Here is a 24,363-nt window from a genome sequence, read left to right as displayed (position 1 = left end):
ATTGTTTTCCACCTCAAAAAGAAGACTGTGACCTTCTCCCTAAAGAAGGATACCTGTTGAGGGAGGTCCCCAGTGAGGATAGTGGGGCTCAAGAAAGAAGCAGAGGCTGATAGAACACTGGTTCTCCCTCACAGAAAGAGGAAAAAGCCAAAGTTCCACCCCGGGTCAAGGCTCTCCCACGAGGCAATATGGAAGTCCGCAAATTATCTGCATGCTCCTGTAATGGATGCCGTGTTGTGACACTATCCGTTTTGTACTGAAGGACATTCCCCCAGTGCTGAGAGTGTTACTCAAGAATAGGCTTCAGTTGTCTACACATTTGGGGAATCACCTCAGGCTGAAGAAAGCTGTTCACCAAAGTCCCATCCCCTTTCTTCCAGCAGCCTGTCCCCTCCAGTGACTGGTGCATACAAGACTTAAAGACCCAACCTGTTTGGCCAAGTTGGGGCAACCATGAAGGGTGTGTCCAGTTTTAGAACTCCCTGTGGGGCTGGCTGAAGTTCTCTGTTGGCTGCATTATGACCCACCTTCTCCCTTTACCTCATTTTCTTTTCTTTTCTTCCCTGACAGAAGTTGATCTTGAGAGCAATTCCCAATAAATTTTCTCATGCATGTTTAGGTCTCAGAGCCGACTTTCTGAGAAACCCAGTCTACACCACTCTCCAGCACACACCCTGCAGAAAGCCTTTCTGTCAGGGTGTTCAGTTTATGTGGGCTTCCTGGTCATTCCCCCATTCAGCGTGGAGGCTTACTGGGGAACTAAGACATCTCAACAGGGGAGGAAAGCAGCATAAGCCGCATCACACTAATCAACCATTTTCATTCATCATGTGCAGGTACAACTATGAAAATCAACAGATATTTAAGATAAAACAATCCTATGAATGCCAAACACAAGGAACTGCAGAACAATTGAGTATAGAAGAAACAGGTGGAGATTCAGAGGCAATTTTTCAAAGTATATAATTCAGAAGCGTAAAAAGAAGTACTTCGTATATCAACTAAGATCAGAGAAAAAATGATTTCTTAAAAATCTGAAATATGATTCTGAAATTATAAAAGAAATTCTGAATTTACAACAGTTCTAAAAAGGAAACTTGAGAAAATCAAGCCTGGAAAAATAAGACCACATAAAATTGGAAAGTCTAGAAATATTAAGAGTTGTGGAAATACAGGAAGTTGTCAAAGAAAAAAATAACAATGGGAGAAACAGATAATTAAATATTATAGACAAACATTTACCCAGGATGTGAAAAGATACGTTTTCACTGAGAAAATTCTCTTGAGACAAAGATGATTCCTGGAGAAGTCATCATGAACTTTCAATACCCTAATATAAAACAGAAAATCATAAAAGGTGTAAGGAGAAAAAAAAGGCTTTTCAGAAAAGATACCCAATACAAAGACTGGACAATGATGTGAATGAGGAAAGAACTTTTATTGTTAAGCCACCGAGATCCAGAGTTTGTTTCTAATAACAGCTGGTATTACCTTAACATAAAAATAAGCTCCACAAATATGATAAGTCAAGCAGCAGAGGTTAAATGGATTATTTAAAATGATTTAAAAAAAAAAAAAGCCAAAAAAGCACCAAGTTTACAAACATTACAGCTAATAACAGTAGTAATGGTGAGGATGAAGATGATAGTTGCAACAAAACCCAAGGGCAGAGGAGGACAAGGAGGTGGCACGAAAATGCTAAACTCCCCATCATCACAGTGCAGGGTTAAAGGTGAAGAGACAGTATATCAAGTTGACAAAGGAGGAAACAGGTAAAAAGATACAAGTGTTTCCATTACAGCAGTCACTACCATAAAACTTAAAACCCTGTTGTCTCTGCAGAGCCCAGTTGTCAGTGAAAGGAGACGCTTGAGTTCGACTTCACTTGCTTTTGTACAGCCGGATAATTCCTTTTCCTCAAGTGCATGCATTCCTTTAAAAATATCAACTTGTTTATTCTATTTTTGCAAAAATAAATAAATTATGTAATCCATTCAATGGAACACTATCCTGCAGATAAATTGAATGAAACCACACAGCATTTACAGAAGTAGAAAGAAAACTGTAGTGTATTGTTAGGGATGAGTGAGATAAGCTGCCCAGTGGTGGATATAAAATGAACCCAAGTGTGTCAGTAAATCTATGCAAATAAACATGCATACATATAATAGGAGTAGAAAGGGAGAGAAGAGAAAAAGTAAGAGAGAGAGAGAGAGAATATGAGAGAATTCCTCCTGAGGAGGTAACCCTAGAAGGTGCAAGCCGCCTCCAGGAGTCAGTGCCCCGAAGAAGGCGCAGGGTCTGCTGGCATCCAGCCCTCCTCCAGTGATGGCAGTGACTGCGGTGGAACAGGGCTGTCAATAACCCAGGGTTTCCAGAAGAATGATCATTTGTTCCCTGGGTCTGAAATTTCCTGGTTGTGGGTATTAGTGTCAAATGAGTAAATTTCAAGTTTCTTTAATGAAAATCATAAATTACTTTTACATGCTGACTGATAGAGCTACTCAAAATACCATATGTTGTGGATTTTAAGGAATTGGCTTGCTGACATTTTCTTGAGGGAAAAAGCTATATTTAAATGTGTATCTTATTTTTAAACATGATTGTTTGCTTGGCGTTTTATTTGAAATAGCATAACTAAAGGATGTTTTTTTAAATTCAATTTAAGTGACCATACTGTCATTGTGATTTGATTTTAAATTAATCATAACCACACTTCCTACCAGAAATACTCATTTTACTCTCTTCTCCTCATATAAATATAATCTAGTTCCGTTTAGCCAAATTTCTCATCTTTCAATATAAAGCAGCAGAACGAGAATCTGGCAGCTTCAAGTAGATGGTTTTGTTGCTGTTTTGTTTTGTTTTGTTTTGTTTTTCCCCCCAGAGAAAATCTGAAAAGACTTGATATTATTGAGCAAAACATAATTGATAACGTTCTGGCCAGTAAATCGAAGACAGATATACAGTAGATCTAGCTTCATTTTCTTCTTATGAGCAACTAAAGGTCACTGACAAAAAAGAAAAAGCAAAGTGTTGAGTGTTGAATAATGCTTTTTACTCAAGCGATTCAATGTCTTAGGCTGTGAAATAGGCTAGCATTCCAGCAATAGTCCAGAAAGGCATGCTGGACAAGAACAGTGTATTTGGCATCCTCAGCAAGCAGTTTTGAACAACTTTGCAGTGAATACCACGCTAGGAACCATCATAAATGTGCAGAAGCCTGAGGCCATGTAGCAATTTATAATAGACAAATCTTCCATTACACCAACATAAGTTTGGTGGCAGAAGGGTGGCAGAGCTGTCATCGGCTTCTGTTATCACAGAGACATGCCGTCTGCTAATTCCCTGACTGAGACGTGGGGCGGTAAACCAGATAAAGGCGGTGTGCTGTTTGGGAGACGGGGATAATCCAGTGCCAGTGTGGACACGGCAGCATTCGGACGGAGAGGATACCGACGCTGTGTGGTGGGCTCTGCTGCAGATGTCACATCTGTCACTTTGAGCAGTTCTGTCATGTCACTTCTGAGTCACCCCCATAGCATCAAACAACAGAGCACAGTCCCCAACACAGTGGTTCTGGAAGCCTGCTAATTCCCTGGCCCTGGAATGATGCTTGGTTGAACTGATGCTGCCTGGCTGTGCGTGCCTTGTGAGGGAACACACCTCGTCACGAGTAACTGATGCAAGATTTGAAACTGAAGAGAACCCACGGCACAGTGTCTGTGAGAAAGTTGAACATCTTCAATGACAAAAAGGAGAAGAAACGAGGAGGAGACACAAGCAGGACCTCAGGGATGTGCAGTGACAGCCTTGGCTTCCGGGGAAACAGGAGCAGACAGGTAACCCTGGAGTGCAGAAATCAGAGGGGCGATTCTATAGGAATTTCAGCATATTTAACTCCAGCTGTGGAGAATGATAGCAGATTCTTCCCCGCCGTTATGCTTGATGTAATTGGTCCCCATCACCAAAGCCCCTCTCCCACTCTTTCTCTTTCACTCTCTTCAGCAAAGAAATTTCAACTTGTTTCAACTCAGTGTTTGTCACATGCTCACTGTATGCCTGACAGCATGCAAGGGAACATGCGAATGCAAAATAAGACTGACGTGCCTCCTCCCTTAGGGACTCACGCAATTTTGGAATGACACGATCCATGAAATGTTTGGAGAGAGACAGAAGACAGAATATAATCAGGTGTCACAGAATGTATTAGAGGAGATAAGTGCCGCGGCAGGTCAGGAAAGGTGGAGACCGGATCTTGGACCGGGTACAAAAGGGGAGGTGGGATAGGAAGTGCTCCGCGAAGGACCTGGTTGGAAAGGAAGTAGCATGTGATCCGTTTGGCGGTGGACATCTTCACAGAGGAGGTAGTGAGGACCCCGGATGCCCTGTGTACTCCTGTAGGATTAGAGAGATGCAAATCTGGTCTCTGGATGATAGTTGTGATGCTTCGGGCTTGATGCCAGTCATTTTGGCCACTGAAAAGTTGGCTGATCCCAAAGAATATCATTAATGAATGGTATGCAGTGGTCTGTCTTGTACAAGAAAAAGCTGAGACAAGAAGATTTTGTAAATGGCTTGATGCTGGTTATTTTTCCTCCATTTTAGGTGCTGAGATTGTTGGTGAGTAATCAGGTGGCTTCCCTTAAATCTTGAATGAAATATTTTTTGGAACATTGGAAGCCCAAAGAAAAGATTGACTATGAGAGCGGAATGCAAACCTTGTAATAAAATAAGAGCAGTTTAATTTTTTAAAATCGCCTTAATTAAAATGTTTAACTCAGGTTTAAATAGATGCAAGGAGGATATAAAAGCCAGTATGACACCTTCCCTCACCCTGCCTCAGTTACAAGTAAGTGTGCACATCATGGCCCACCGCTGGCCCAGAGGGAACTTCCTGTGCACCCTGAGCTAAGCAAACAAGCGAGAACAGTCACCCTGTCTGGCTCTAGTCCACAAAATCAGTGAGGCCTTGGGCCATCGTTCCTGTAAATTACTGACTGTATAAAGAAAATGGGTTTATCCTTGGTTGTTGCAATATCGATTATATTGTGACACTTGCAGATGTGATAAGCATGAGAAAACTGTTTTTATCTCACCATGAATAAACTAGGTATAGCCTCAGTGTCCTTGGCAATGTTTCTCACCTTTTGACTCGTTTCCACATTAGCAGGTTGAGAGCTGCAATGAGTGTAGCTTCGACCTTACAACAACAGTAATTTCAGAAAGTAGATAAACAGCAACTCTTCTGGAACTCACCAGAGAGCTGGCTTAAAGTCTATAGAGAGCCAGACACCAGCAGGGAGGAGGTGGAATGCCAGCTGTGTCTAACCAGGGCAGGATGCAGCCAGCAAGACCAGAGGGTCATTTTAGCATAGAGAGGAAATCCTGAAGTGAAAATCAAATGGCAATACTAGAAATGAAAACTAAAATTTCAGAAATGAAGATTGCCTTTGAGGAGATTGTAAATAAACTCTAGACAGGTGAAGAAAATGTCAGTGAACTTGAAAAACCTGTAGAAATTACCCAAACTGAAAGAACATTGTAGAGTTGCGGGACAGTGCCAAACAGTCTAACGTACGTGTAATGTAAAACACAGGAGAAGGGAGAGCAAGGCAGAAGGAGTATTTGAAGAACTAAATACCTGTTGATTTTTTTTTTACTTGGCAAGCCAGCCTTTCTAAAGGCTGAATCTCCCTAAAACACTTCTGTCCAGATACTCTGATATATTTTGTAAGTGCTGTTGTCTCTGTGTATTCCTTTGACAAGTGATAAATAGCGTGCAGACTGAGCTGCAGATCTCGTTTTGGTGTCAGCTACTTATCTGTCTTGATGGAGATCTTTTTATGGGGTTTGGGTAAGAACCTCTGTCCTGGGAGATAATCCATGAAAAAAAAATTATCAAGGACAAGGGCAATAAATTTGAAAAATCTCTGTCTTAGATTTAGAACAGATCAGATTATAAAATGTTCCAAGAAGCTCTACAGCAAAGAAACATGCTTAATGTTTTTCAGGCCAGTATTTTCCTCAATCTTTTTGACCATGTACCTCTTCTTTATACATAATATTCATTAAAATTATGTAAAATTAATGTTAAAGTGAATCACCTTGGAGGTATACGCAAGAGCTCAGCTCTTCTCTGTTTTCTTTTCCTCTTTTTTTTTTTTTCAGGTTTTTGTCTACAGGGCCTTGTCTGCACTGGCCCTCAGCTATTTCTCAAATTGCGTTTTCTATTTGTCTCCAGCTCCCTCACTATATTTTAGTCACAGACTTCTGTTGTCCCTTAGACATTCTAAGCTTATTTCCTCCTTAAGGCCTTTACTTTATTTCTATCCCAAAATGCATTTCTGTCAGACATTTGTGTGACTTTCTTTCGTTTTATTCAGGGCTCTGGCAAACACCACCCGTTCTGACAGATCCTCATTAGCAACCCTTTCTGAATTAGCATCTCCTTGCATCCTTCTTTATCCATTTATTCTGCTTTATTGTTTTTCATGGCATTTATTACTACCTAATATTATACTTTGCATTCATTTTTTTCTCTATACATGGCTCCTATAGAAGAATGTAGATTCCATAAGGTCATGGACTTTATTTTCTATCTTAGTCACTATGTCTTCAGTGCCTAGAGTGGTACCTGGTATCAGTCTAGAATGATAGTCACTCATAAACATGTTTGAAAGAGTGAAAGATGAATGAATCAGTCTGAACTGCTTCTGTGGGGTCTGCCTCCTTCTTTGATGCATTGCTAATTGGCCCAGCTCGCCTGTGCATATCAGGGGGAAACACTAATTGGGAAACATTCTCTGTCTTTTAGTCTTAATTGTTGAAAGATCAGTCGTCATAGTGTGAAGAACTCAGACTTCAGCTGTAACACTGCTGCACTAATTCTTTTCTTTATAATTGATCTTGCTCCAATGTATGCAGTGTAGGGACATCTGAAAATGTGCTCCACTGATATATTCCATAAAAGATCTCATAAGACTGATGTTGTGCAACTTTCCCTAATTTAAGGAAAGAAAAAAGTTGATATCTGGGGGATTATATACTCCTTTTCAAAAAAAAAATGGATTATGGTTATTCATTCTCAAATTCCCTGGACCTGAGCAGTGGGGTTAAATTTAGCCTGGTACCTTGCAACGAAATGAAAACTAACCATAATGTTGCTATTAACTTAAGTTGCTTTTATAACTACTGCATGAAAGGCTGACCCAGACATTAAAACAACAGGGAGCTTTTAAGACAGAGAGAGAGAGAGAGAGAGAGAGAGAGAGAGAGAGAGAGAGAGAGAGAGAGATGCCCAAACCTCACTTCCAGGGATTCTAATTTAATTAGTGTGGGGGTAAGCTCAGGAATGGGTATTTTTAGAGCTTTACCCATTGCTTCTAATATGTAACCAATGGTCCAGCTCATGGATAAACTGGAGCATTTATAAGGCAGTTGGAATCAGGAAAAATGCAGTCAGGGCGGCTGCAGCTATGAGGACAAGCTGGGCTGAGGAGAGGGCATTTTCAAGTAAGACTAGACAGGGAAACAGTTGCTTATGTGAAGAACACCGACACACTGGTCAACCATAGAATGCTTCTGGTTCTAGTTATCCTGGGCTGTGTGAGAAAACTGGTACTTCTCAGGCTAGAAGAAAGCCATGGCCCTCTATTCTTTGCGTTATAAACACACTCAGTTTTCCCTCTAACTGTTCCTGCCCACTTTCCAGCGCCAGCCTGGTTTCTGTGAGGGTGCTGGCATCTTCCTTCTGCTTTGAAAAGCTCTCTGTGGCTGGTTTGACACAGAGTTTCACAGCACGTTCATGACTTCAGGGACCCAGCAGACACACCCGAGGCTGCTTCACCGTGTACATCTGCTTGTCCTCTATGTTGGAGCAGAAGGGCAATTCAGGCTCAAGGTCTTAGAATCTTGGTCTCTTCTAATCTCTTAGCTGTTTCTGTCGTAAACCATGTAGACTATAACTAAATAATTTTAAGCTGCTGGTAGAAAAGTATTTTTGTACATCTAGAACCTATGAACCTTTTCTCTCTCTTTTTCCTTTATATTTGACTCTATCCACCTATCTCTCTATTCTATATCTATGTCTCTATGTAGCTATGTATACAGGTATCTTATATATGAAACTTATGCAAGGGATTTATTGCCTCGGAAAGTAATCTCAAAAACAGTAACAACAAAAATGGAAGAATATTAAGGTGTACACGTCTGAACAAAATGTTAAAAGCTCTCTATCAATTGTGAGACCAGATAAAATGAACGCATAATGGGCATCTGTGGTAGAACAAAAGCATATCTGATCTTTGTCGCCAGTTCCTGACACAGAGCTTCAAAAACTCTGGGAATTGCCTGAGTGCTAGGAGTGTCTTTGTTATGGTAATGAAGTGACCCAGGGTGGGTTCTGGATGGGGGCTGGCCACCAGAAAGACCCACCCTGTGATTGAGGGTTGGAGCTTTGGGCCAGCCTGACCCCCGGGGAGGGAGTTGGAGCTAGAGACTGAACTGAGCCTCAAGGAATCTGGGGCCCCTGAAGTAGGAATGTAATGCTAAGCTGAATTTGAAAAAGAGAACTTGAAGCAATATCTTCTGGTATCTTTTAAATTGTCAGGTAATATAACAAAGTCGATGAAAATATCCTTAAATATAGTCACTACCCATCCATTTCAGGAGAAATGCTTGAAGGAGTAACTATGGTTATTGATTTTATTTATTTATTAAAATAATCAATTATCTCTTGAAATTATTATATTTTATATTATCTAGATTATATTTATATACATATAAGACAAACAAAATGTTTGGCTCTTGCTTTTAAAGTTAACTTTTTTCATAGTCTCACTCTGTGAAACATCTCAAAATTAAACAAAATATTTCTTAGGCTGAGTCATTTTCCCCAATCCTAGAAGAGTGAGTGTTAGTCTAGAATAGCTTTTGTGATTTAGTTTTCATGCATTTGCCAAGTTAAGTGCATCTTAATGTAAAAGTCAGTTAATATTAACTATTCTAAGAAGCAAGCTGAACAAATCTGGGTTCAGACTTCCTCTTAATTACTTTACTGTTTATTCTCTTCACTGTGTGGAACTGAACACACCGTAAGAGTTGGCTGCACAAAAAGTAGAACTCCCTTCCCTTGACTTAATCTTTCTTCAGCTGTCTAACAACATGGTGTCACAGTTGGGCTTTTCTGCATAATCTTCCTGGCTGTATAAAGTGTATCTTCTAGGCTGGGATCAACAGCTATGCACCTGTACTTAACTTTCTAAAGCTTCATAGTTGCTTTCTATTTGTAATGAATGGAAGGCACCATCACTTTGGAAATGAACAGCGTAAAAAATACTGGCAATCCAAGCTTGCCATGCAATTTAAATTTCAAAGTGCACAAGAACTTTCCATGAGAATTTTATGTAATTGTATTTTCCCCAAGAAGTAGTTTTTTTTTTTCACTCTGTACCATGTCTTCTGCTTTATTTATTCATGTAACAGCGTAGTCTATGTTTACATGAGTCCAGTAAAATCCTCTATTTGAAAATTGGAATGAAATGGAAGTCCCTTGGATATCTGCCTTTACCCAAGAGAGATTTCACTCTGGCTCGATAGCAAAATATACTGGCAGTGTTGAGCTAAATTGACATAAAAATCTTGCTATAACTCTTGCACACCCGACCGCCTCACTTCTGGTTTCTGTTTCTTCAATGTTATAATTTTTCTGACTTTTGGTAAACATATTACTCACAATAAAACACAGAGACATAAATCAGGGCTACAGAATGAGGCAGGAGAGGCCGGGGGCACATTCATCACAGGTGGGGCAGGGTGAACTAGCAGACACTGTTTGAGGATCGATTCGATCTTGCGTCTGTCAGGTGTCACAGACAAGTTTTACCCAAGCGACGTGTGTGCTTTGTGGTCTCCTCTTCTGCTGACTTGTGGGTGAGATTATAAAAACAGAATACCTCATTAGGATGTATAACCAAAACCTGCCTACCTTGCAAGGTGGTTGTGAGGATCAAAAATATGTGAAAAATTCTTTTAAGTAGTAAAGAGATACATGGACACTGGGGAAAAAAAAACAAAACCCAAAAACAACAGGTAGTCAGACTTCAGAACCTCACTTCTAGCCACTGCTGAGATTGCCTTTCAAAAACGAGCGTAAATGCACCTGGATCAAAACCAACATGGAAGGCTTATTTTCTTTATTCTTTCCCTCCAGAATGCTTATATTTGTTGTCATAATTAGTCCTGGGAGCTTTAAGAATTTATAGACGATTACAGTGGTCCCCATCATTCTAGACCCAGGCAGTTGACTCTTTGTTTTCCATCTTAGGTGTTTTCATGTTGTTCTAGTATAGAAAGTCATGCAAGAAAAAAAAATGTCATCAAGTAATTCGCATTAAATTGTTAAAGAGAGAACACTTTCAGGAAATTTACATTTTAAGTAAGAGGACATAGGAATTGGGAAACGGGTAAGCCCGAGGGAAATAATTACAAATGCAATTTCAATATCTCCTTGAATTCTTTGGGAGGAAATGAGCTTCTAATCATCCTTGAAAGCAAAGCATTTAAAGCGATCATCCACGCTCCTCAACGCGAGCCAGCAGGTAGCTGGGTATGTGTGTGAGTGGAATGGCCTCTTGCCCTGCAGGGTGCTGGCCCATTCAGGCCATCATGTATTTACTTTTTAGGACGAAGTAAAAAACAAAGGCACAGACCTGTGTAATTTTTAAAACGGTATTAGCCTCCTCCTCACAGAGTTACAAGTATCTCAAGTTACAAATAATATGAAACACTTCCTTCTGTAAAAGTTTGACAGTTCTGAAGGCTGCAGTCCTCTTTATATAGACCAGAAACCTGAGAATTTATGTAATGGGGGTCAGAAGAATCTTGCCATTACTGGGACTGCTTGTCTCCGAGTTGGGTTCAAAGGGATATGGTAGCAAAGACTCCGTTCCCCACTTTGATGACAGTCGAAAGACTATAGGCCCTCATTAATCTTTGCTTTTGTTTTTAGCTTATTATTCTTCCCTTCTATGCCAGACTCTTTTTTTCCCCTAGGTTTATTATTTTATTTTTTAAAACTCTGACAGCTCTATTGAGGTATAGGTGGTATACAAAGACATGCACATATTTATTGGTACAAGTTGATGAGTTCAGACTTACACAAACATTTGTGACACCACAGTCAAGGGAAGAGACATCCAGCACCTCCCAAAGGTTCCTGTTTCCCTTTGCTTTTGTTTTTGTTTTTCTGTGGGAAGAAGACTAAACGTGAGATCGACCCTCAGCCAGACGTCTTACATAAAAACTATTAACCCTCAATTCTGTGTCACTTAGAGCGCACTCCTTGTAGGCTGGCTTTCACATGTGACACACCAAGCTGGTCTCTTTGTTGGCACAGCTGTGGGCCTTTCCCAGTCCTGGCTTGCCTCACTTCACCTGAGGTAAGGGCTTAACTTAAACACACGCGCTCTGGCAGCACCTGGTGCCGAGCACGTTGTCCGCCTTGCCGCTCCCTCCTTTGGGCTTTGGGGCGTCTCGCTCTTGTGGTACGGCTCTTACCCCGGTTTTACACGCACCTTTTTCGTGTCTGCTTTTAAGTCTCTTGTGTTTCTGCCCTAAAGCTTAGTGTGCGCCTTAGCATTATTTTCTAATCACCTCTTTTCACCACATGTGGAGGCAAGGAATAATTTTTATTCCTAAAGCTTCAATTATACTACCAATATCAGGATTTCTTAATCAGTTTGAGGTTTATGGATCCCCTTAAGAACTTGATCAAATTTAAGGGCCTTTCCTCCAGTGAGCAAGTCCCTAATGGACTGACCTTTATCACTATGAGATGTCCTTTTCACTCTCTATTTATGATTCATGCTTTAATGTCTATGTAGCCACTTCGGCTTTATTTTGGTTAGTATTTTTACGGTATGTATTTTTCTATCCTTTTACTTTTAATCTATTTGTCTTTAAATCTACAGTATGTCTCTTACAGACAGCATATTTGAATCATCTTTTTTCTTTGTTTTTAAACCATTCTGTCAGTGTCTGCCTTTAGATTGCAGTCTTTAATCCTTTGACATTAATGTAATTATTGCTAAAGTAGGATTTATGTCTGCCATTTTGCTATTTGTTTTCCATATGTCTTACATCTTTCCTGAGCTTTAAATCCTATATTTTATGACCTGTGGGACAGATTCACTTACATATTCCATAGAAAATATAAGTATGTCCAAAACTGAATCTGTATTGATCTCCATTACATTATTTCTTCTGTGCTTTCCTTCCCAAGGAAGGCTAACATAGTCCATTCAATTATTTGAAAAATCTAATTAGCACTGTTACATTTCCATCTTCAGTGACCCCATCCAGTGACTCACAGACACCTGCAAATACTACCTCCCCAGCGTCTCCTGAATGCATGTACTTTTCTGATAACCTCTCCGCCCAGGCTCCCATCACAGCGTTCTCTTTGATGTCTCTGCCTCTTCTTTCTCTACTTTCTGGTCTCCATTTCATAGTTAGATTGGTATTTCTAAAAAACAAAAGAAGTATAATCATATTAGCTTAAAAATCTCAGTGGTTCCCACTGCTCTAGATTTTATAGTGCTTTTCAAGACCCTGACTGACTTAGTCCCTTCTCACCTTTCTGTTGCCATCTCTCACCTCCTAAACACCCAGTCCCTGATGAGCCAAACCTCTTCCGGCCACCTGACCACCTCTTATTCTCTACATGCAAAAAAATTATTTTGTATTCAAATAAAATTAGAAAACCTGAGTAGCCCTTACATCCTACAAAGATATAAAACATGGCATCTCAATATTTTTAAGAACTGTATTTATGTTTTTACATATGTTTGAGAAATGCATACAGAGTGTTTCACTGTAGGTGCTTCTGAGTCTACCATTCCATGGCTTCCTGAATTTTTTTCTCTTTGAAGTCTTCTGTGGTATGAATATTAACTTTTTTTCCCTAAGGAATTATGTGGCATGTCATAGTAGCTTTTTTTTTTTTTTTTTTTTTGGCCATATTAAAGTAACCATTTTGCTACTGCTGTACAACAGGTACACTGTTTATGTTGGCATTTTAGGATTCGTTGAAACTGTATAATTTTTCCATAAATACTTTTATGGAAAAAATTTTTTTTTGATTTAAGGGAATCTCTTTACCACATATACACAGATACAATTTTCTTGACTTTACAAATATTCTCTTCCCTTTTCAGGGGAAAATTTGAGGATGGGCAACTCAGGAGAACCAGTGAAGCATGTAGTTATCCAGATCTGGACAATTTCATATTTGTTAAATTGGAACTTTGTCTAGTTCAAAAAAATTTAAACTTCTTCATCCACTCTGTTTAAAAATTTTTAACAATTTGTTCAAAGCCTCTAAAGAAGGTTGCAGTCATCTGTTCTTATGCTATGCATGGGGGCTGATCTTAAATACACTAAATGTCGGGTGTAGGAACTAAAACGAAGCCTGATATGGGAAACTACTTTCACTTATGGTTCATTGGTTTTTGTACCAATATTTTTTATACACTTCAGTGCAAGTCTCGTCAGTTAATCTTACTTTATGAGTAAGCTAAGTAACCCAAGTTACATTTCTTTAAGCCTGTTTTACTACTACGGCACTTTGAAAAAGTGGTCAGTAACCAGCTTCTTAACTGGCAAGGAGCTCCATGAACCATGTGCTGGAGCATCTATTTTCAATGTGGGTATCTGTGAATGGTAACGTTTTCCTTCATGTAAGTGCCTATTAAAAGAGTTTCAAAATTTACAAATGCCAAATATTTTCATGGTCACTTGCATGTAGTAATCTAGGAAATATTCAAAGAAATTCTGAAAACCAATTGTATCTAACCAGCCTAAAATTGTGCAACCATGATGTATATAATAAAGAATTTGAAACAGATACTGAGCTTGCTATTTGAATGATTAAAATAGTTCTGTTCTCAAATGTCTTCTCATTGTCAGATTTATCTTTGAGGACAGGATTGCTCAATAGTTTAGAAAGATATAGCTGTGATGACTAATTTTTATAACTCTTGTCCATTTCCATGTTAAATATATAATGCTTTTAATTAGGTGGCTTAAAACTGTCATAAATAGGATGTGTATTTACTTTGCTTGTAACTTTGTTACATAACCAATTTGAAAAATAAAACTTTGAATTCAGTAAAAAAAAAAAAAAAGCTCTCACCGATGGCTTTCTGTTAGAAACATATTCCATTCTGCCCTCTTTTTTTCTGTAGCTAGTTCTTATCAAAGCTTAAGGCCTACATCTGATAATTACTCTGTTCAAAGAAAATTCCTCGGTACTTCTATTTGAATTACCTTCTTCTAATATTTACTTCTGTAAATCCTGCACTTATAATCACTAACATCAATATTTTAGAAATTTATTTTGTGTCTCTGGTCACTAGATAAGCTCAAATTCCATGAAAACAGGAACTTTTAAATTTTAATTTTTTACTGTATCTTGTCGTACTTTCCCTAAGACCTAGTAGTTACCAAATGAATATTTATTGAATAAATGGATGGATATCTCAGTTTCCCTTAGCATGCCATTTTGAATCAGTCATTCATAAATTGTTGAACTTAGAAAAAGTTATTTCGAGTTCTATTTTGTACTGACTCTTGGGGAAGGAACCAACTCACTCAATTTTTAGGCGATTTCTCATTCAGACAATGCAGGTGGGATCAAGTGCATACACACAGATGATCTAAAAATAATTTTTAAATTTTTATGAAAACCTGTAACATCTCTTCTTATCTCTCAAACTTTGAAATTCAAGAGTCCTGTCTCAAAATTTGAAAGCTATTTCAATGTTAAATAAGAATTCTACTACTATACAAGAAGTTTCCTCCCTGTGATTCTGTTATAACTTTATTAATATGTAGGTTCCTGGCAATCCATGTGAGAAGACATCATTTTCACATGAGGTGCCTCCACAAACGGTATTTTCCTTGCAATTATTGTTCTAGTGACAAAAAATTAGACCAAAGTCTTCAATGTACACTGTGACATAAAGTTTATCAAGTTCCTTTCCTGGGAGGTTGGAGACCATTATTCGTATATAGGGTGGATCATTCTCCTTAAATGCATTAAACTACACTTTCCACAGTGAAACACAACAAAACCTCAAAAGACTTGGCCTTCAATGTCCTTTCCGTTCACTTTTGAGAAGTAAATTCTTGATTATTTATAATTAGAAAATGAAGAATAAAATAATCCTCTAAATCAGTCTTTCTGAAAGTGTCATATGAGGACTATCTAAAAACTCACTTGAGGGATTTGTTTAAAATTCAAATTTATGATCCATGTACATAGAAACAGTCGTACCGCAGGCTGCTGATAATCAATGCTTTGCAACATTAACAGAGAGCAGATCTAAGATGAAACTGTTCTTTACACACGACCCTGTGAGATGTAGTAGGGTTTATCTCTGAAAGAATTTTATTTATGAAAATTTTCTGTTATTAGATTTCTTGTAATTTCAGCAAATATATCACTTTATTTGAAAAATGTAACAAAATGTCTTGTGATGTAAAAAAGTTAGAAACAAAAGAATATAGGTATTACTGTGTCTCAGTAAAGATTCGCTGTTTGGAACAACAAAAAAATCATCTGAGGTAAATCATTGCCATAGGAGGGTTGTTGACTAGAAACATTTTTTCATTAGAATACAGTTTGTGACACTCAGGCAGCGTAACACATACAAATGCACTGTCATCTATAAATTGAAGTTTAAAAGTTTTTTGTTTTGTTTTCTAGAAAAACACAACTTCCTACTAATTTGGCCTTATAAAAACAAATAGCATATTTAAAATGCTCTGTTTTTATGCATATGACTTTATTTGGGGTAAACAGGAATATGAGCAGATACGGGCATGTTATAATAACATGAGATGATACAAAACAGTTTTAAATGATGCAATAATGTGTATTTATAGTTCTGTTTGTATAGCGCTCAAGATTTTAGACCATTTTTTTAGTTCATTGAGTTTGAAATTTTACTATTTCTGCTATGCCCTAGAAGGACATAAAGCACCTGGGGGAGAAACTGCAAAAGAAAATATTACTCCCTATGAAATGTGAATACCTGTGCCGTCTCTCAGGTGTAGGAAATACATTTATTATGGATTAGCCTTTCCCCAAAGGGAGGTGCTCTATGGAAATAACTGCCAGTAACAATGGATGGCTATTTAATTGTTTTATGGTAGTTCTGAAAAGCCTGCCTTGTCATTTTATAATAATAAGTCACAGCCTGAAAAAAAGGAGAATTTCTCCAGCAAAGATCCTCTCCTTTCATTTACTTCTTTCCTCTGTTGAATATGCAAAATAAACAGAATACCAAGGACGGGTATTTTTTTTCTCTGTCTTCTTCCTCTGTTGGAACAATGCTGAGACTAAACTTTCTGTAATACAGGAGTTGGGAAGACTTCTGTTATGAAGACTGTGACTTTCTTATTGTTGCTGAAAATTATAATAGAGGTTATTTATCAAATACTTACAATGTGTCAGATCTTGCTACCTGCACAATACACATAAAATGCTACTTAATCTTCACAATAAACCTGCAAGATAAGTTCATATTACTATCCTCAGATGAAGCAAATAAGACTCAGAGAGGTTGTATCACTGGCTCCAAGCCTTTAAGCTAATAAATCCTAGTTCAGGTGCTCAACTTTGATCTCTCTGACTCTAATGCCCGTGTTATTCAAGATTATTACCAAAAATCTTTTTTTTCAAAAACTTGCAACACTAAATTCTACATCAGTGAATGTATATGTCTGTCAAGGTAAAAAGTGAATCAAAGATAATTTCCAATGTTTGAAGATTACAATGTGTTATAAATAAACTAGACTTGAAATAGAAGATTATCCAGCTACTGTATTGAAAGTCATAGCCTGCAGAACTAAATAACTTAGATTGTAACCCAGTCACACACTTTTTCTTTAAAAGTGCACAGGATGAGTTTATGAACCTTAATATTCTCTTTAGGACCATCATTTTACAATTTTAGATTATACAAATATAAAGCATGATCTTGCTAAAAAATACCCCCTCCATTTTATAAGGCTTTTTATTTTGTCACTATTTTACTGAATTTTAGCTGTTTCACATTTAAATTCATTTATACTACTTCTCCTGTCCTTTGGAACGTCAGGCACGGGCTGGCTTAGCCATCAATCTCTATGCAAATAAAACTATCATACTGACAGAAATTCTCTTCTTTGATCAAGCTTTAGTCCAGTTCCTCTGAGCTCTCTGCTCCACTAGGCCCAACCTTGGGCATCAGTCTCCGTCCTTGCAGAGTCCAGTTTTAGAAAAAATCCTGTTAAGCCACTTTAGAGAGACTCCCCACCCTCAGTGTCTGATGACCCTGGACTCTTGACCAGATTCCTCAATCCTCACCATCCCCCAGGTGATGTCTGATCCCTCTGGCCTGCCTCCGATACGAATCGTGTTTGGACAGTTTAGCAAGACTCAGCCTACCCTTTTAGTCATTTTCCCTCCCCTCGAGCCCCCAGCTCTGCTTCTCTGCTATAAATCCCCACTTTTCCTTGCTGTATTTGGAGTTGAGCCCCACCTCTCCCTTCGTACAAAACCCCCATTGCAGCAGTCCCTCTGAATGAAATCTGCCTTACTGTCTTTCACGAATGTCAGAATAATTTTTTTTTTCTTTGACAACATCTCATTAGCTTTATCACAAACTTACTAAAAGAGAAATCAACATAGTTCATAAAATCCCTTCAGGATTCAGACAGGTGCTAATTAATCCTTTATCATTCTAAATTGTATTAGCAACCTGGTTTTTAAGATAAAATGAATAGCAAAAAAACCCCAATTTTACTATGAAACTAAGTGAGAATTTGAGGAAATCCAGGTCTTCCAACTGAAGTAACAACAACAACAACAGAAAAGAACTTACTTTTAACAGCAAGCTAATTAATAAAATGTTCTCTTTAGAAAATCCACGTCAGGCAAAGAATGACACCAAGTACCTGAAGAGCCGGGGTCTTCTAGGCTATTCAAATGTAATGGGTAGGTAAGGGAGTCATTGCTGTTTGGGGGCGGGGAGAGGGTAATGACTAGGTTGCTTCCTGTGCAATGTGCACAGTTAGTTTCCAAAGGAAAAGAGGGTATTTCTTTGGGAAAAGGACCTTAAACTAAGAGATTGTGACCTTTACTTTTTTCCCTTTGATGAGCTTCTCACTGAAGTCATGCATGGGGTTTACAAAAATTTCTAGGTCTTTTTATCTTTACCCAGAGGTTGCCCAGGCAGAGAACAAGTATCAAAGTAGGGAGAACTAATCTCCATTAGTAACACTATGTAGCTGTTCGATGATGTTTCATCACTGATGTTGAAACATCATCAATGGTAGGATGTAAGACACTGATGTTCGCAGACGTAGAGGCTGGCCGCCTTTTGGCTAAGTAAGCCCAAAAGTGTGGTAGCACTTTTTCAAGGGGGGAAGGTCAGTGGTCTGTATCTGTATCTCTGTCTCTGTCTCTTTGTGTATTTGATATCTGGGTATAATATGGTACATTTCAGAAGGGGTTTTAGTGATTAATTAAAAAGATAAAACAAAATATAATCACTGGATGGTAAGGTTATAAGTTATATTTTTGCTGCATTTTATTTTTCACATTTCCCAGATTTTCTTCAGTGAAGGTATATGGCTTTTAAGTATGTGATTGCTCAAGCAAATGAAAAAGAGATTATATAATATTTAAACAACAAAATTAGTTAACTTGGTCAAAAAGTTGCACCATATTCATTCTTTTTAATCACTTATGAAATGCAACAAAAGATATTCTATAAATGCATTTTGCCAAATAACTGATTTCTATCTCTTAACAAGCAGTAAAATTAAGCAAAATTCAATAACAAAAACAAACCAAAAGAAGCTATACCTCTAGATAATTCACAAATTTTAAAAATCATAAAATTGGAAAGTTTTTAAAGCTAGGCAGTATACATATATTTAAGTAGATAATACAAAACTCATATGCTGCTAAAACAGTACTCAGAGGAATTTATGGCATTAACTGCATATTAGCAAAGGAGAGACACTGAAGATTAAACTAAGCATGCAATTTAAAAAATGTGAAAAAGAAAGTTATAGGTGGAAACAGTACAACAAAAAGCAATAAAGATGTGAACATTGGTATGAACAGGCTAACATATTAGCAAATGTTTGCTGAAAGCACAATATTAGAATAAAGGAGTATTAATTACATAAATGATATAATCAACTGACATCAACTTTAACTGATAAATGAAATTTTTATGAAATAGGTAAGTTTCTAGAACAAATAAGAAGAATAAGATCTCTTGCCACTGATGGTTGTGCTAATATTTGAGGAATAAATATAGAATCTAACCATTAAATAATGTATAAAAGATTATTTTTAAAAAAAAGGAAGTCTTTCTTTAAACATGATAAAGCCACAATCATACAATCAATAAATTCTCACGAGATGGGCCATAATTAGCCTGAGAGAGTTAGATGAGATCCTTCCTCAAACACATACCCATTCTCTCCTCATGATAACCTGTAAGATTTTAAAGCTGCATGGATGAAAACTCAAGAGTTAAGTGAAAAAAAATTAAAAAACAAACAAACAAACAAAAAACTCAGAAGGCAATAATGAATGTGCTGTAATCTTTGGAGCTCAGGGGCCAGAGACCTGCCAGACTCTTGATAAAAAATTCATGAGGGCCATATTCAAAGATTCGAAACAAACTAGAAAGGGACAGAGTATTACTGAGATTGCAACCCAGCCCGGATCCAGCTCAGCTTCTAATTGTATCCTGGTATCTAGCTTCTTATCCTCTCTGCTTAACAAAGGAAAGGGGACCACTCTGGGGAAAATAAAATAATCTACAGGCTTTTCTACACACTGCAGGTTTAAAATAAAAAGTATCAATAACCACTGATGTGGAGAGGCAAGAGAATGGGACCAATAATCAAAAGGAAAAAGAGACAAGAGCAGTCAGCCCACAGATGATTCTAATATTGGAGTTACGGCAAGGTATTTAAAATAACTAAAGTCATGATTTTAAGTGTTAAATAAAATAGAGGAAATAAATAAATAAGGAATAATTGTGATATGGAAGTAGAATTGCAAGGAGGAAACAAATAAATACCCTAGAATCAAAAATATAGTGACGACTAAAAGTAAGACCTCATTGGATGCATTTAACAATAGACTGAACACACTGGAAGGTGAGATTAAAAAATTCAAAAGCAGGTCAATACAAAATATCCAAACTAAATGCAGAGAAGAAGAAAAGAAGAATGGAAAGAACAAAACAGAGCATAAGAGATATTAGAATATAGAGCTGAAGTGCCTGATGTTGTGTAATGGGAGTTCTAAGAATGGAGGAGAAAAAGAACAGTCATATCTGTAGTGGTAAAGGCTTGAAAAACTGATCACATACATAAAGTTATGAATTTCAGCAACTTCTAAGCAAGATGAATACAACTAAAAACACAAATGGGCATATTATAGTCAGACTGCAGTAATTCAGAAATAAAGAGAAATATCTTAAAGACAGTCACAGAAAAAAAAAATGATCGTCATCTTTAAAGGAGTAACAGTAAGACTGACAACTAACTCTGAACAAATTATATAAACCAAAAAAGCAATGAAATGATCTCTCTAACATGCTAAAAAAGAAGAAAAAATATATAGTCAAATTAGACATCTATATCCTGTTAATATATACCCACCAAAAATGAAGACTAACTAATGACATCTTTTAGAAATTAAAAGTTTAGAGACTTTTACCATTAGACCTGAATTTCCAAGAACTACTACAGGAACCAAGTCTTGCTGAAGGAACATGCTCCCAGAGGTAGAGACAGAACTCCAGAAATGAGTGAAGCGCACCAGGAAGGCTTAATATGTGAGTGACTTTAAAAGAATATTGGCTGTAAATGAGTTAAAGTGTTGCAAGGTTCTCACATTCTTTGAGAACTGGTCAAAGTACACATTTTAGGGTAAATTATTATAAGTCAAAGATGCATATTAATGCATTTAGTTGACATCATTCAAAGTAAATTGTGAGGCAAAAAGTTTTAATAGAAACACATTTCATAATCAAAAGTAGAATGAATAAATTATCATACATTCAAAGTACAATGGAATACTGTACAGTAGTAAATAAACCATTGCTATGTGCAACAACATGAATGAATCTGACATACATAATATTAAGTGAAGAAAGCTAAACAAAAAGACTGTACTTCATATATAATACCATACACATGAAGTTCAAGAAAAGGCAAAACTAATGTATGGGGTTTTGGAAAAGCTCAAACTTCACCTGGGTTCTGGGTTATTCCAGTGCATCTATGTATATAAATAGCTCTTGTAATGGTTTCAAAAGATGTCCACAAATTCTATGGCATGCCTTCCTCTGAGAGTCATAAATTCTCTTCTTGAAAGTGGGCTAACTCAGTGACTCACTTCTAATGAATAGAATAGAGTAGAAGTGACAGTGTGAGACTACAGGGACCATAAAGGCTTCCTCCTTGCTTGTCCCGCCTCTGTGTTCCCAGTCAGGGGGAATCTGGGTTCTGAGATGGGGACACTCACGCAGCCCTGGAGAGACAGTCACTAGGCAAGGCCACAGCAGGAACTGAGTTCTGCATTTTACAGCCACGTGAGGGAGTTCTCAGGGATGTGGTTGTTCCAGCCATATTATATGAAAAAATAGCCATCGCTAGAAATTTTTAAAATGTCATTCAAATATGTCACACACTGTTTCTGACCTACAATTTTGGCAAATTATTTAAAAGAATAACAATATTCAGTGTTATCATGGGTTTAAGAAAATGTTTATTTGTAACACCTTTCTAGAAGAAAGCATTTTGTATAAAGAAATTAGATAAATATGCTCTTTAATAATTCCACTTCTAGGAATGCAAATAAATAACTTTACAAAGATATACAGGGAAATAATAGTCTCACAGTGTTATTTATAATGGCAAAAACATAGAGCAATTTAAATGTCTGAAAGGAATGTATAGGTAAAATTAGTTGTGATGATCCATACTATTGACTCCTACATCGCTGTTATCAATAGTGGGAGATAATGCATCTAACTCAGAGAAATGAATTTTTTCTTAATATCTCTGCTGTTCTTTTATTTATCTTTTAGTTGGTTTATAGACAGGAACAGAAAGATTCTAAGAGGGTTTAAAGCAGGTTTTCTTTTTAAAGACAAAGTGGCTAAAGCGCGGAGGCGAAGTTCGGGTTCCGGGTCACAGGGCCTTTCCCGGGTGAGCTGAACTGGAGCACAGGGCCCGGGCCCTGGACGCGGGGTTCTCCTCCGCACATCAGGTTACTGTAGCACCACACACCTGGAACTTTCTCCTTGATGAAAATGTCCAGTTAGACCTGCCAAATTTGAAACTGCTTACTTGCTATATCTCAGGGCAAAAAGGAAATACAATGACCAAGACGAGCTATCCATTTATTACCCGATAAACCATCGTTCAAGTCGTTTCTGCCGTTTACCACCTCTGTGACCTTGGTTAAAGCCCTTAACCTCCCTGAGCCCGTTACTTCAGCTGTAAAAATAATAGATTCTCCTCAAAATTTGAGGGAGAAACAAAATATCAACAGGATGTTTATGATGATCAGGCATCTTGCAGATGATCAATCATTGCTAATTCCATTACTTTTCATTATGGATAAATTTAAAACAACTATTAATGTTTCACCAAGTTGCACAGCCTAATTTTGCTTAATAAATGTTACTGACTGAGAGGCCCGTCTCGGGTAACAGTTGCTCAGTAACTGTGCTTAATCATAGTTAGATTTGGGAGCTTGCCTATTCTAGTCCAGTTTGGGCTTTCTTAATAGAGAATATGACAAAAAGTTCTTCAGTATAAATTCATTTTTTTTTGGTATGTTGTATTAAGAAGATATTACAGAATTTGATATATTGTTTGCAAAGCTTTTTATGGTTTTTAGGATAAAAATTTACTGCTAATTTGGGGGAAGGTGAGTAGTCATTTTACTGTCAAAATGCAGTTGCCAATCACAAATCATGAAGTTGTTTCTGGTAACAAATGTACCAGCATACTGTGTGCTTGAAGGCAATTATATACACAGTATGGATTGTTTCCTCTTCTCCAGGATATGGTTTTGCAAGTTGCAACAAACCTCTGTAGAACTGAGTTTAGGCAAAGTCATTAAGTTGAAATGATGTGGAATTATTTTCAGCTGGTCAAGCCATTTCAGTACACAAAACAGCATTTCCAAGTGGAAAGAAGTAGTAAATGAGCACCTTGCAGATGTTCGTAAACACAATCAACAGTTCATTATGATATCACGTATCACAAAGTAGGCAGGATCAAAAATAGACACAGGAGGTAATTACCGCAGGGAGCATCAGCGTGTTAAGTCCCGACTTATCTTCCCTGATGCCAGTCTCCTTCCTGTTGCTTTTATCAAGAGTAAGTAAAAAACTTCATTCTTCCCTTTCTTCCTTTTCCTTCCAATTAGATTATCAGTCACAGGATGCTGTCATGGAAAAGAGAAAATGTTTATTTTCACATGCACATTCTTTACATTCCTTTTGTATCTTGATAAGCACCACGAAGGGGAAAAAATAATTCCAATTCATCATGTGAATATAATTCTATTATCACATTGTACTTATTTCATAAATTGAGGTTTGGTATTAGTTTTGAAATGCTTGTGTCTACATTGAGTTTCTTAATTGGTTTTGGTGTTTTCTGCTTGCTTTTTATGTGGGTTAGAAGGGAGGCGGGCTTATGTGTGCTCAGATATTTAAAGAGTCAATATTCTTGCTATGACTCCTCCCTGAATTGTCAGAAAGTTTCTCAAATCCTTGTTCTTGTCTTCGCTTGGTCTATTTTTCCTATCATCCCGTGAGTCCACATATTGCTTATCTGATGCCTTTTGTTGGACTAGGAAGTCTCATTGCTAGTTTCTCTACTCTGGAGATAAATAAAATGTATCTGTGTACGCCTCTGCCTAGGTTGAAAATGAGAAACTTAGTGAGAAATTTTACCGATTTACTTTGAAATTTGTAAAGGATGGGAAAAAAGACTGTTTTTTTCCTTTTGTAATATGGAGTTTGTTTCCTTATAAAATTATCAAAATTATTTAGGGCTTCCTTAAGTTTACCCCTAATTATTTCATGTTTTTGATACTATTATAAATGACCTTTTAAAAATTTCAATTTAAACTCTTCACTAGAACATAAAAATATAACTGATTTTTATAAATAGACTTTGTATTATACAGCTTGCTAAATTCACTTATTAGTTCTGGGTAGCTTTTTTTTTTAGATTTCTTAGAAATTTTTACAAAGTTTA

At 37.3% G+C, this 24,363-nt stretch overlaps 2 long non-coding RNA genes across 3 annotated transcripts in view; one reads left to right on the top strand and one right to left on the bottom strand.

Moving 5' to 3' along the window:
- LOC123616384 (uncharacterized) overlaps positions 1-24,363 on the top strand; it is an 866,081-nt gene that overhangs the window by 772,020 nt on the left and 69,698 nt on the right. The window lies entirely within an intron of this gene.
- LOC105067662 (uncharacterized) lies at positions 8,772-23,908 on the bottom strand. Of its 2 annotated transcripts, XR_012502537.1 has the most exons (5): positions 23,400-23,908; positions 20,798-22,411; positions 12,391-12,526; positions 11,161-11,248; positions 8,772-10,343 (listed from the first exon to the last, which is right to left on the bottom strand). It is a non-coding gene; the product is annotated as an uncharacterized LOC105067662 (long non-coding RNA). The 2 variants fall into 2 exon arrangements; XR_835174.3 differs by having other exon boundaries at positions 20,798-23,458.

This window comes from Camelus bactrianus, chromosome 26 (genome assembly GCF_048773025.1).
Source record: "Camelus bactrianus isolate YW-2024 breed Bactrian camel chromosome 26, ASM4877302v1, whole genome shotgun sequence".
In the NCBI taxonomy this organism is placed as follows: Eukaryota; Metazoa; Chordata; class Mammalia; order Artiodactyla; family Camelidae; genus Camelus; species Camelus bactrianus.
The sequence above is the reverse complement of the archived record's forward strand: the minus strand, read 5'-3'. Positions and strand labels throughout refer to the sequence as shown.